Below are 13,328 nucleotides of genomic sequence, written 5' to 3'. Positions count from 1 at the left end.
CACTATCGCGGTTCATGAGATACAGCCTGGTGACAGACGGACGGACGGACGGACAGCGAAGTCTTAGTAATAGGGTCCCGTTTTTTACCCTTTGGGTACGGAACCCTAAAAAGCGGGATGCAATATTACTGTTGTATAATTGTGTAAAAATAATAGATTCTTTATTCTCAAGGGTGCCTGCCACTCAGCCCTTCCAAAATGGTTTTAGCCGCGGGATATAATAGTTTGTAATTTCGTCTCAATCGCGTCTAATCCGATTATTTGAGTCAATTTAAGACGATTATATTGTCATAAAATTGCTCTAGCTAGCTTATAGCTTATAGTTAGAAGTTAGAAAAGTGCCGGTTAAGTGTAACTATGGGAATTTTTATTTAAATATATCCGAGATGTCTGTCTGTCTGTCCTCCTGTAGGTACAAGTCGCATTTCTCAAGTGGTTCTCGTGAAATGTTTTGAACAGGTTCTATTATTCTATATAGATTTTTTCGACGATTCAGTTTTTGGAAACGTTTTAAAATGACAGAGCCACTATAGTTCTAATATAATTAGCTCTTCACATTTCTGACTCGTCAGACATAAACGCAAACGTCGTAAACGAGAAGTTTTTAGGGTTCCGTAGCCAAATGGCAAAAAACGGAACCCTTATAGATTGGTCATGTCTGTCTGTCTGTCTGTCCGTCTGTCCGTCTGTCCGTCTGTCTGTCCGTCCATATGTCACAGCCACTTTTCTCCGAAACTATAAGAACTATACTGTTTAAACTTGGTAAGTAGATGTATTCTGTGAACCGCATTAAGATTTTCACACAAAAATAGAAAAAAAACAATAAATTTTTGGGGTTCCCCATACTTCGAACTGAAACTCAAAAATTTTTTTTTCATCAAACCCATACGTGTGGGATATCTATGGATAGATCTTCAAAAATGATATTGAGGTTTCTAATATCATTTTTTTCTAAACTGAATAGTTTGCGCGAGAGACACATCCAAAGTGGTAAAATGTGTCCCCCCCTCTGTAACTTCTAAAATAAGAGAATGATAAAACTAAAAAAAATATATGATGTACATTACCATGTAAACTTCCACCGAAAATTGGTTTGAACGAGATCTAGTAAGTAGTTTTTTTTTATACGTCATAAATCGCCTAAATACGGAACCCTTCATGGGCGAGTCCGACTCGCACTTGGCCGCTTTTTTTTTCATATGTAATTCATAAGGTACGGATGTTTTTTGTTACTTAATTATGTTAGTTTTTATTCGTGATAACTCGCAAATTTTGAGACATCAAAATGGCATATTTACTTATATACATTTTTACGATGCAATTTCGAATAGCATATTAGATTGATACAGATTTTACTTTAGGTACTAAAGAGCCATAACCGTCGCCATGTCACGAGCAGCCATTAAAACGAGTCGATTTTTGCTTTCAATACTATGTGACATTGTTCCCATTGTCAAAAAAAAACGTCAAATTAGTGTAATTACGGTCAATTTACAAAACCAACAACCGCAGAACAAACCACTGCAACATACACCAGTATAAGTTATATACTTACCTTACGGTAAACTAGAATTAAACAAATACAAACAAAACGGAACTTTATGATGATTTCGATAGAGTTCGAAGTTGAAAATTAATATGGGATTGTTAGGGTAGTTTCACACGAGATGCAACAATTGCGCGTTCTTTATGTTAACGCTTGTTAAGTGAGAATTTATCTAAATAAATTATGGACAAATGCGACTACCCTGAACTTCTACGGTCCACATAAAAGCCCTATTTAATTTACTATGGGATTAGGTCGATTTGTGTAAGGTTTTCCTGTAATATTAATTTATTTAAAGACTTCTCGACCTGGTGGCACAAAATTTGCCAGGTCAAGCCATTTACCTCTACAGCGGTCTTCCGGTATGATATCAAGCTGTTAAGTCCGCGATTAAGCATCACTTGCCATGTGCAAGCAGCCTAAGAGGCGAAACTGATTGCAGCTACTATATGCGCGAGCGCAGACCGTGTCGCATTGTGCGCGCGTCCGGTGGTTAACTAGAGCCCGTGGAACGAATGGTGCGGGTTTTTGCAAATGACATTATGAGCTAATACTATCTGGTTATAAATAGATCATCCTTTGTCTGGGTATGTGTCCCAATGCAGGAGGCAGAAATCCTCCGATCTTTACTTATATTTTATTCTAGATTTTGGAGCGTCATTCAAATCAGAGTCTGTGCGGAAAAAGAAGAGTAGTGGAATGTATTGGGCCCCATACATTCCACGACTCTTCTCTTTCCGCACAGACTGCTTTTTATTCTAAAATGTTTAATCTGACAAGAACGTTTATATTTAAAATACCTTATAGACTAAGTAACATACATATGTATACAAATGTTTATAAACTATACCTAGATGAAAGATTTATTTGCAATGCCCTAACAGGGTGCCATGTGTTCTCACAACTTTTTACTGTAACAACTACATATATGTACCATGGTTTCGCAATAAATAATTATATTCGATTCTAAACATAAAACTTAACACTATTTTAGCGACAGAACGTCGTGGTTCCGTTGAATCGTCTGCTCTTGTGTCATATTCGGCAGTTTTCCTCGGAATCTCCGAAGTCGGCGCCAGTGTTGGCCGAACATTAATTGCAATTGACAATTATCCAGTACAAATTGAACCGTAAACTGTAATCGTCCGTTACGGTTATGTTAGTATTTATAATGGTTAAATGTCAAAAATAGTAAATTGCATTAACGTTTCGGCCAAAACTGGTCGGCGCACTCGATGGTCCCTGCAGCGCAGCGTTCGGGGCACGCGCACCACAAAAGAGCTGAAGTACACGTAGTGGCGCCATCGAAGCTGGAACACTATCACCGTGTAGCCGGTCGTCTGATGTACATACTCCACAATATATACCTAACTACGAAAGAGTAACAATACAAATTCGTTTAACACACAGCAAAACAGGTCACAGTTGTAATGATATACTATTAACAAGATACTCAGTTCCTTTTTTTGTCCGTTTATAAGTAGATAGGTTGCTCTGAATAGGATTATGCGTAGTACAATTGTCACATACAAGAAATATGATATTTTAAAGAACGATTATGTTACAATTGAATTTGAGCCATAGGTAACTGACTTCAGTGTTTGAGACACAGTTCACAGAGTATTAAAAACTCCCTTTTATAGAAATAGGTCCTTTTTGGGAAGTCATTTTCGAAATAAATAGGTATGGCATCCGAGGTAGTTCATCACTTAGGACTCCCCTTTCAAAGTACCTACGTCATTTTCAAAGTATGTACCTTTCTAATGACTATAGTAGCCGCAAACGAAACTGAGGACCAGGGGCCAGGGTCATATCACTATCTCTCTCATGATAGCTACGACCGCGTGAGTGCAAATGAGAAGTTTTACGACCCCGGCCGTAAGTTTGGTTTGCGGATAGTATAGTTTCACCAAACCACACACAACAAAATTTGTTATTATGAAAATGTTGACAGTTCTTTCTCAATGTCATGCTGCTGCCGCCATTTGTAATCTTGATTAGTACGTTGATGTGCTGTGTGACCTGCTAACGACGTTACCAACATTTCTATACATCACACTCTGATTAATGGTGAATTAAGAAACAAAATATAGTTATTTCTACGGACTACGTCATGCTCGAATAATATACATTGTACAAAGCTAATGCAACCGCATTTCTGCCCGTTACCGTTACGAGGAACAACAAGGCTTGCTACTGCACTGAGCGCATTAATAGTATTAATACCAGGATGACAGCACTATAGTCAGAGTAAAACGAGAAGTACGCAAAACGCCAAAGGCGACGCGTCGACTTCATGTACTTGTTAGTACAACGTTAAAGGCATGCACAGAGGGGTTCCCACGAAAACCGAAATTCGCAAATCGCGGGGATCTTTCTCTTCTACTCCAATGAACGCATAATAAAATGACCGCAATTTGCGAACTTAGATTTTCGCGGTAGGCCCCCAGATTGCGTTACCGTAAAACCACCCAACTATCCGAATCCGAGTACTACAACAGATCTATCACACATTCAATCATTACGTACTCGTAATTTTATTAAGTATCTGCCACCTACAACTTATCTGCTTTGCCTAAAGGTTGACTGGTAGAAAATACCTTATGGCATTAAGTTCACCCTTTGCACAGTGTGTTTTCTTAAGTGCAATAAATATTAAAATCTCCTAGACATTGAAAGTGTTATTTAAACGTCATAATCTCGTATAGAAGTTTGAGGTTCAAAATAAAATAACACTTGCACCGTCAGTCTAGGCTATCAAAATCGCTGCAAACTTAGCTTGGTCTAACTCTAGTTTTGGACTGTAGTATTTGGGAGCTATTGGCTATAGTTGGGTGGTTTTATGGTACGTATTGTCAAGGATTTTCTTGATTTTGGGGTTGGTCCCATAGTAAAAGTTACGACTCTTTGTGATAATATTATGTAGGTACTTAAACCGCAACCTTACTCTAGTCTAGTTGCATATTTTTTAAACTGTGACTCATTTAAGTTTTACGAAAACGGGTTTTATGTAAAATCCCTTAGCTATCTGAGCCTTCGCCGAGGTCATCTGCGGAGGTCAGGCGACAGTCTCTAAAAGACAAAGCTAGCTAAATAACTTACTTAATGAAAATTGTGGGATTTTGGCTCATTTTACTTTTTTACAAATATTCAAATCTAAATTACCTAATTACTTACTGAGCTGTGTGTCATTTCAGTTTGCCTATGTGACTGGATTGGCCAAGTTTATTAGGTACACTGAAGGAAATGTTTGCATAGTAACAAATTATTTTGTTGTAACTTACACAAAAATTGGGGCTTGCGAACTATTTGTTACACCGGCCAACAGGTCGGTTTCAACTAAATCGGTTTTAGGATATTGAACAAATATTTATTTATTACTTACGTTCAGTTACATGTTTGAATCGGCTTCTTCTGTATTAGGTAGGTACCTACTTATATTAGTATTCTCATAAATTATATCATCAAGATACTGAATACAAGTATCATACAACACATTTCAATTAAATGCCTGACAAAGTATTTAATTGACATATCGATATAACATCTACATCAGCCTATGTAAACAAATAACAAGCATGTTTAATGACAATAATGCCCAGATCTGACATTTGGCCATAACTGTCAATAGGTAATGGCAAAAAGTGCTCAGTTAATGCCATAAGTACATTAGTGCGCCGTAAAGGCACTGGTTAAGTACAAAATTATCACATGCTATCGTCGAGGAATTGTTATTATATATGTTACAGTCCTGTCCTATTTATAGATAGACGGCCTCTTAGCCTAGTTGGCAGTGCCCCTGCCTACTAAGAGGTCGCGGGTTTGAATCCTGGTGAGGGCATTTATTTGTGTGTTTATTACATATACGAATATTTGCTCCTGAGTTATGGATGTTTTCTATGTATTTATAGTATGTATATAACTATATTTTATATATATCGTAGTCTAGTACCCACAACACAAGCCTTATTGAGCTTTCTAGGGGACTATGTAGTACATAATTGTTTTCCATTCGAAAACTTTCGTATTTGTCAGGCTACTTCAGTTAACCTCAGTACTTTTTGTACCAAGACTGACTGTAATAGCAAGACACGTTCATACGTTTCCGGGAAAAAACGATGGAAAATAATCATGCACTACATCTGTATCTGTAAGCGTGCGCCATTCTAGACCTGTAACGATCAGAGAAATTTCCATATTAAACGCCCTACTTATTATTAATGATTATTATATATTACTATTATCACAGTATTTGTCACCCCTCGATACAGTATCTACTCGACTGCATACTAATAGTCTGTAATCGTGTAAGTAATGTCTCCATCGCGGTACAGCCAGAACTGATTTAATAAAACGCCTCCATGTATCACGAGATAAACTATCTACTTTCATGTTGTTTAATAGACATTGACGTGCCTTATTTGTTGTTTTTCTTTCGTAGATATTTTCCATTTTAGGGTTCCGGTGTCAAAAAGGAACGACCAGTCTATAGCACAATGACTCAATAAATTATTATTATTCTTAATACCTACTCAAGAACAATGTCAAGTTGAAATTATGAATCATCAAACAAAATAAAGACAAACATTAGAGATAAAAATAAATCGGAATTATCAGCGAAATGGAAATATTGACTTGTGATATAAATTAATGATGCGGTTAGCTAGGTTGATGACCTGACCTCGGATCTAGCGGTCTTGAGTTTGAATCCTGGCAAAACCTTGTGACTCATGACACTCGGCAGAAAAAAAAATGTTCGATTCTATGATTCTTTATCTCCGTCAGATCAGCAGAGTTCGAAGCTTAGAAGCTGACTCTACAAAACAAAGTGTAAGAGTATTATTATGAACATCATATTTTCATATAAATTTAACGTTAATGATGATAATTACGACCCTAAATGACGTAACAATCCCGTGTACCTTTAAACGAGCAATTCTTGTATATACCTATATTTATATATATCGGGGAACTCGGAAACGGCTCTAACGATTTCGACGAAATTAGCTATAAGTATGGGGGTTTTCGGGGGCGATTGGCGAAAAATCGATTTACCTAGGTCTTATCTCTGGGAAAACGCGCATTTTTGAGTATTATATGTTTTCCGAGCAAAGCTCGGTCTCCCAGATATTAATAATTAATATGTCCTATTAAATTATTTTTTAGTTTTAGGTGAGAACCGTACGATTAGTTTAAATTCGATTACAAAGGAATTCAATATCAATCGAATTGTTGGCCATACATTTTTAACATAGCTCTGACATCTGGGTACCCGTTTCTCAAAAGCTTGTAACTTGTAATACAAGTGGAAGTCCCTTTCTAACAAAAGCTGTCAAAAAGTGACATCCAAAGTATTACAAGTTACTTACATGCTTTTGAGAAACGGGCCCCTGTTGTCGCCGGTTTTGACAAAGTTAATTGACTAATCTATTTATAGCCACATTGTTCCGAATGTCCAGAGGCGTTAAACGCCAATAAATTACTTTGCCAATATAAACTTGTCCATTTATTTCCAACGCTTTTAAGGTTTTTAATTTAGTTTTAAATTGATCGTAAAACTCAAATGTGAAGCGGACGCGTGTCCATTATATGGTCCCACGTTATCATCTTACCTCCGATCATCGTATCTCCGATAAGAACGTTAGTAAATATCGGAATCAGAGATATAACCGCGAAAATCGATGTTCGCATATTGCGGGCATTTTTCTCTGTCACTCTATTTACGCCTTCATTGGAGTAAAGGAGAAAGATCCCCGCAATTTGCGAATCTCAGTTTTCGCGGTAGCCCCTCATAATATCGGACCATAACTCCTTAAAAAAAATCGTTTTAGGAGAAGAGAGGAGGTCAAGAAAATATGACATGTCGGGACAAGGCCTTTTAACTACATCAGTAGGTAAACGAAATTGTTTTGATTTTTGTTTATTCGCTATTAATACGGTTAAATAAACAAATAACGGACTGTGTTAAATTGTAACAAAGTCGCTTCCCGCTGTCTGTGCCTATGTATGCTTAGATCTTTAAAACTACGCAACGGATTTTGATGCGGGTTTCTTTAATAGATAGAGTGATTCAAGAGGAACGTTTATGTATAATTTGTTAACCCTTGTGAAGCCGGGGCGGGTCACTAGTTATTCTTTAAAAATGAAACCACCAAAAATTACCACTTATGCATTGCACTTGTGGTGGAAGTTAGCACAGTGGTTTAATGGAAACAATTAATTGGCCAAAATTCCATCAGAAACAAACGACGTATCATTACATTATTGTAATTAATTTTTTGTTTATTTCATCTTTAATTTCGGTGCAGTCTTCATTGCTTGTTTTTAATGAGTATGTTTTGAATAAAAATAAATAATTCATTATTTAGACTGCTTGTAATTCGTTAACAAATATTTGATACCGCGATATTTTTAGGGTTCTTTCCTTTTTTATTTCGCGTGCCATTTAAAATAAGGTTATGATGTTTACACAGCATATGTATAATATAAATACAAGTTTATAATTTATGAATCTATAAAGCTTTTGTTTTTATTGAGCGATTTTTAATTGTTATATTTAAAATTAGATAATTTAGTATGTCTCTTGAATCTTATTTTGAACTATGAGTAACCGAATGAAAAAAATTACAAGAGTCTGGTTTTGCCAATTAGAATTTAAGAGTATATCTCCGTTATCAAAAGTAAACACTAGGTAAATTTTGCTATATTTATGTATATGTTACGGCAGGTTACATTATTATAAACTATCGCAAAATGTATTAAAAAGTCGACATTCCAGTAAAATGTAAGCTCAATAGGCAGTCGATGAAGTGTGAATGATGGTGATCACTATTAATCTTGCATGTCTGTAAAGTAGTTGCGCCGTTGACAGGGACCGGTGCCGCAATAACATATGCCGAGGCATGTCCGGAATTAAGCAACTGATGTGATTTTCTTAATAAAGTGTACTCTTTATATCACTTTGCCTAATGATTTTTGGTATTATTTTTACCATTAATTTAAGTTTTAGTCTAGTGTCAGTTTGTTATTTGTTGGTTTTTATGTGAAAAATTGTGTGTAAAATTGAATTAAAGTTTTAAATTTTCTAACAAAGTTCCGTTTTCAAAGCCAGATAGTTTGGCCTTTGTTTAAATTGAGATACAATCACGAGGCATTTTAGAAGAATCTGAATCGTTATACGCATATAAAATGGACATTTATTATATCAAACTAATTAATTAAGATTACAAATAAAAATTAAAATAGAAATATAAATAGAAATAGTCTGCATTTGCTGAAATTGTGAAATACGTAGTTACAACCGTCTGGTTATGGTATTTAGTACTTTACGATGAATAACGATAATGATTCGTTCTCAATAGATGTTCTATGCTCAGGTTACTCCACACGTTACGAGTACCAACTATCGTGACTGCACAGCTTTACTACATCACTCACACGCAATCGGAACCGACGGAAATTGACTGACAGCACTAATCATACACCCATTCCGTCGCTTACGTTAACTTATGCGTTAAAGTTCACCCACTAAACAAATCTCCATAATGAGAAAACGTTAACTTTTGCGTACACGTCCAAGATGTTTACGGAATCGACGGGCCAGTAGGCGGGGCTGTTACGATCCAAATTCAAAATGATCCGCTGTCATAACTGAAACCACTGTTAAACCAATTTAAACTTTATTCGGATGTGCGAAAGGTTTAAATTTAAGTATGAAAGATAAAGATAAAGGTGATTTCACACTGTCTTTCAAGTTATAGTCCGTTGAAAGGATTGGCAGTAATGATGGGTTAGGCTGCATTAAGTTCGTTCCCAAATCAAGTAAAGCGTTATTTAGTATGCCGTAAAAACCGATGTAACACGAAGTTTTACATTACGGACTTTGACGAAGATTAGATTGAACTATTCTTAGATATTCAAATTAAGGCGGTTGTACGTGTCATCGGCGGATTAAAGTAGTAAAATAAAGGTTTAATTTTATAGGCACCTCTTAGATTAAATTAAAAACAGCTTTTAAGCTTAATGGGTTGTTTTATAACTTTAGTTTTATGGTCATAAAAGAAACGTTGGTTGAGAAAATAACTTGTATCTATTTCTAAATTGCGAATATTAAATATTACAAACATGAATTTGTGTATCCGTTTTACTTATTTAATGAAATTAAATAGCAAAAAATATACCCCATGATTGACAACATTCACAAAAATTTCTTTAAAAAAAGCGTGTACAATAATAATTAGCCCCAGTTTCTCCATTCAGTGGCATAACAAAAAGCGTTCAAATAACAAATATCTTTACAATTCTAAGAACCCAAAAATGTTAACAAGCATTTTTTCATAAAAAAATCATAATTGGCTCAGTGGGCGTACAAACTTAGCCAAAGGAATTATATTCTACGCACGCCTTGATGATACCTTTATTATATAAAACGGAGATGGGATCGAGATAACGAGAAGAATAGTTACCAAATAATATTTAAAATGCGGATATTTTTGTTATAATTAAAATATAAATTTGAGATTTCTCTCGCTTTGTCAGTAGGCTTCCGGCTGCTTTGTATCACTCACCCACATCCTTCATGTCAATTTTGTCTAAACTATATGAGTAAGTACGTAGATGTCGTACATGTCTAATAGGTATGTAAGTATAAATAAAAATACCTTACATAAAAATTAAAAATAAAAACAAATATCGGGCGTTACAACATGTATTCAATACTGCGAACCAAATAGCAAGTTTACGAAATTTAGGGAAAAAAACATAACAGCCTTTTGTCTCAATACTCATCGTATGTCTCTGAAATCATAAAAAAAAACTAAAATGATCCATAAATGCACCTATTTACCTCTTTTATACCGAAACTACACATTTTCTATTCAGCCCACGTCCTCAACTGGGCGTAGTGGTTTTTGTTTGTTTTGTGTTATTGTAAATCGGTTTTTATGCCCACATCGCGGATTTATTGGGCGTAATTATAGGGTACCGCATAATGCTGTTCATCCTTTTAGTTTAGGGTTCCGTTTCCGTCTTATTCAGCAGGATAATACATCCGTTATTTCTAACAAGTGGGCATCCCCAGATACCCAGCCAGATAAACAGACTTCATCGTATTTCAATATGTCACGTAAACAAAAACATTTTTTTTCCTAATTTATTAATATGATTTTTTTTCTTACTAATTCAGATTTGTTTTAAGCTGATATGATTTTTAGCTTTTGTTTAAGTGTTTGATAATGACGAGCAAATACAATACATGGCGAAAACAGTTTAAAACTGTATGGTTATAAAAAAACATTTCACAATTTATAAGTAGTAGGTATAAAATTACCTAAGTTCTTTTATAACTACTTACTTCACAAATTAATCCATTACCTATCACCCCTATCACTTTTTTCTTCACGGAACTCTTACTACATACTACTTTTCATAATTGACCGGTTCTTTACATCAATCTCATGTCGATGCCTCAATAAGAACGATGTATAACTCGATAATTCGACGTTTATTGACGTTATTTATTACATTATTTCTTATAAGCTACTAATATGAATCTGTCATTATGCAATCATGATAACAAGTTGATAATACCTATAGCTAAAATGTGCTACGTGCTAAACGTAATAATGATAAAGTAATTTTTATAACGAAGTATGGTGGGTGTTTTGATTAAATTACATAGAGAGGATCGGTCAGTAATTCCAAACCTGAGGGCAATTTTCCTCAAACGATGATGCAAAGATATTTTTTTCCTAATTGTTTTGTAATTATGATGAAGTGATAAGGTTCTTAAGCTAATTAATACCAAAATCCACTCACCGAACGCAAAGCAGCACGAAAAACAGTACAATCCACCAATCGAAGTTGCGCTGTGCGCTTCGTGCGTGTTGCGCACTGTGTTGCACAGTGTGTTGCCCGGTGCGTTGCGCGGTGTGTCCGTCCGGCGCGCGAACCTCTCTGCCCGCCCGCACACATGCCAACATCGTTTCACATCCTAGTTATTTGCGATTTTATCCCACACACACTTTCATTTTAACATGATTTCACTATTTTGTCCGTGTTGTTGTTGCTTGGACCACTGTGTTGAATCACATTGTCGTTATGTCCAAGTAGTGTCAATTTTTCAATATGATCCTGTAAAAATAAAAATTTGTTACTATAGTGTACACACTGGTGTTGCACATTGCATGGTCATTGATAATGTGTCTATATGCTGGCTATTACCAACCGCTTGAGTGGAATAAGTCATATAAGTATGATGATAAATACATATTTGAAAATAAATAGCCTAGCACTATATAAATATTTGTAACTCTGATTTCATTGATACTATTTTCATTAATTGTCAACACAATTACACTAGTATACTATACCTGAACCAGACTATATTGTACAGACTGGTACAATTAAGTACTTTATATGTTCACCAGACCGATGCGAACTAATGTGACATTCATGCCATAACCCATTGTATGTCAAACAAAAAGGGTTAAGTACCTACCTCGTGTAAAAGCGTAAATATGTTATGACACGTTTTGGACATCGTTTTATAGGCCTGCGAATTAATTTACTCTAGATGATATGTCATGTTCATGTGTTTGCTTAAATAAAGACAAATAAAAGCAATAGTTTCTTTATATTCAGTTTATTTATAATTATATTTATCGTGCATCCTATCAATTTGAGCATCATTAGTCCATAATTGGTAAAAAAATGCTTTCGTATAGGTATGCTTAAATTCTTCTATAGGTATCAGTACATAACGTATAGCCTGTATATCTATCTAAGTATATAAAACAGATGATACTGACAATGCACAGCATAAGCTTCTACATGATTATAATGAAACAATGTGTTCACTCCTGAAAGCCATATATATTGTGCAAAAGTAGCACGCGTGTCGTGTCGTGTGAGGAAATTAGGCGTATTTATAGACTGCACAAACTAGTGTTCAGTAATACTAGGTTTTACGGCCTAGGATTTACGTGTTTCCTTGTTACAGTTGTACTATTGTGACTGAAATATTGTTTGTATGCTGTCATTCTGAAATAACAGGAAATTTGATATGAACATTCAAGTAGCATATGAATGTACATTGTATGTATAATAATTTTGAGCAACAAAAATGAGTACCAGGGATAGTAAATGTTCATGTCAAGTTTCATGTAAGTACAGTCGCCATCAGATATATCGGGGCAGCAGAGGCGCTCACAAATATCTGAACGTCTCTATTGTCAAGGCGTTAGAGTGCATGTTCAGATATTTGTGAGCACCTCGGCCGCTCCGATATATCTGATAGCGACTGTAAATAATTTAAGCATGTCGTTTTAAAATGGAAGCGTAATTTCGATTGTATGGGACCGGATTTTTGGCGGCGTGTTTGTGTGACTCTTAAGTATTTTTTATTATCTAACATACCTTGTGAAAAGTCGTAAAGTAAAGTTAGGAAGAAATACAAAAAAAAAGCAACGGGTTGCACTCAGGGAGTGCCGGCAGAAGTGAAAACTCAATGATTACTTAGTGCAAAATGTCTGTATAATTGAGGTTAACGCCATCTAGCGTTATTTCGTCGCATTACTTGAAACCCCTAAGCACATCACTGTTAGTACTCGAGTTATATTAATACCAGTTAGAGCGAAACTCACTAGATGGCATTTAAATCAATAAAGAAAAACTCAATGACATTACATGTAACAGTTTTTCATGTAATGTCATTGAGTTTTTCTTTATTGATTTAAATGCCATCTAAATGAGTTGCCATCTAAATCTTACGGTCACGTGATCG

General features: G+C 35.4%; 1 protein-coding gene across 3 annotated transcripts in view; it reads right to left on the bottom strand.

Annotated features, from left to right (window-relative positions):
- LOC134662207 (protein Wnt-2) overlaps positions 1-11,446 on the bottom strand; it is a 35,021-nt gene extending 23,575 nt beyond the window's left edge. For 2 of the 3 annotated variants that reach the window (XM_063518474.1, XM_063518475.1), the window contains exon 1: positions 11,363-11,440. The gene's annotated coding sequence lies outside the window, so the exon portion shown is untranslated. Of the gene's footprint in view, positions 1-11,362 lie in introns of all 3 variants that reach the window. The other variant, XM_063518476.1, reaches the window with a different exon arrangement.
- Between the last annotated feature and the right edge of the window lie 1,882 nt (positions 11,447-13,328).

Source organism: Cydia amplana, chromosome 2, assembly GCF_948474715.1.
Source record: "Cydia amplana chromosome 2, ilCydAmpl1.1, whole genome shotgun sequence".
NCBI lineage: Eukaryota > Metazoa > Arthropoda > Insecta > Lepidoptera > Tortricidae > Cydia > Cydia amplana.
The sequence above is the reverse complement of the archived record's forward strand: the minus strand, read 5'-3'. Positions and strand labels throughout refer to the sequence as shown.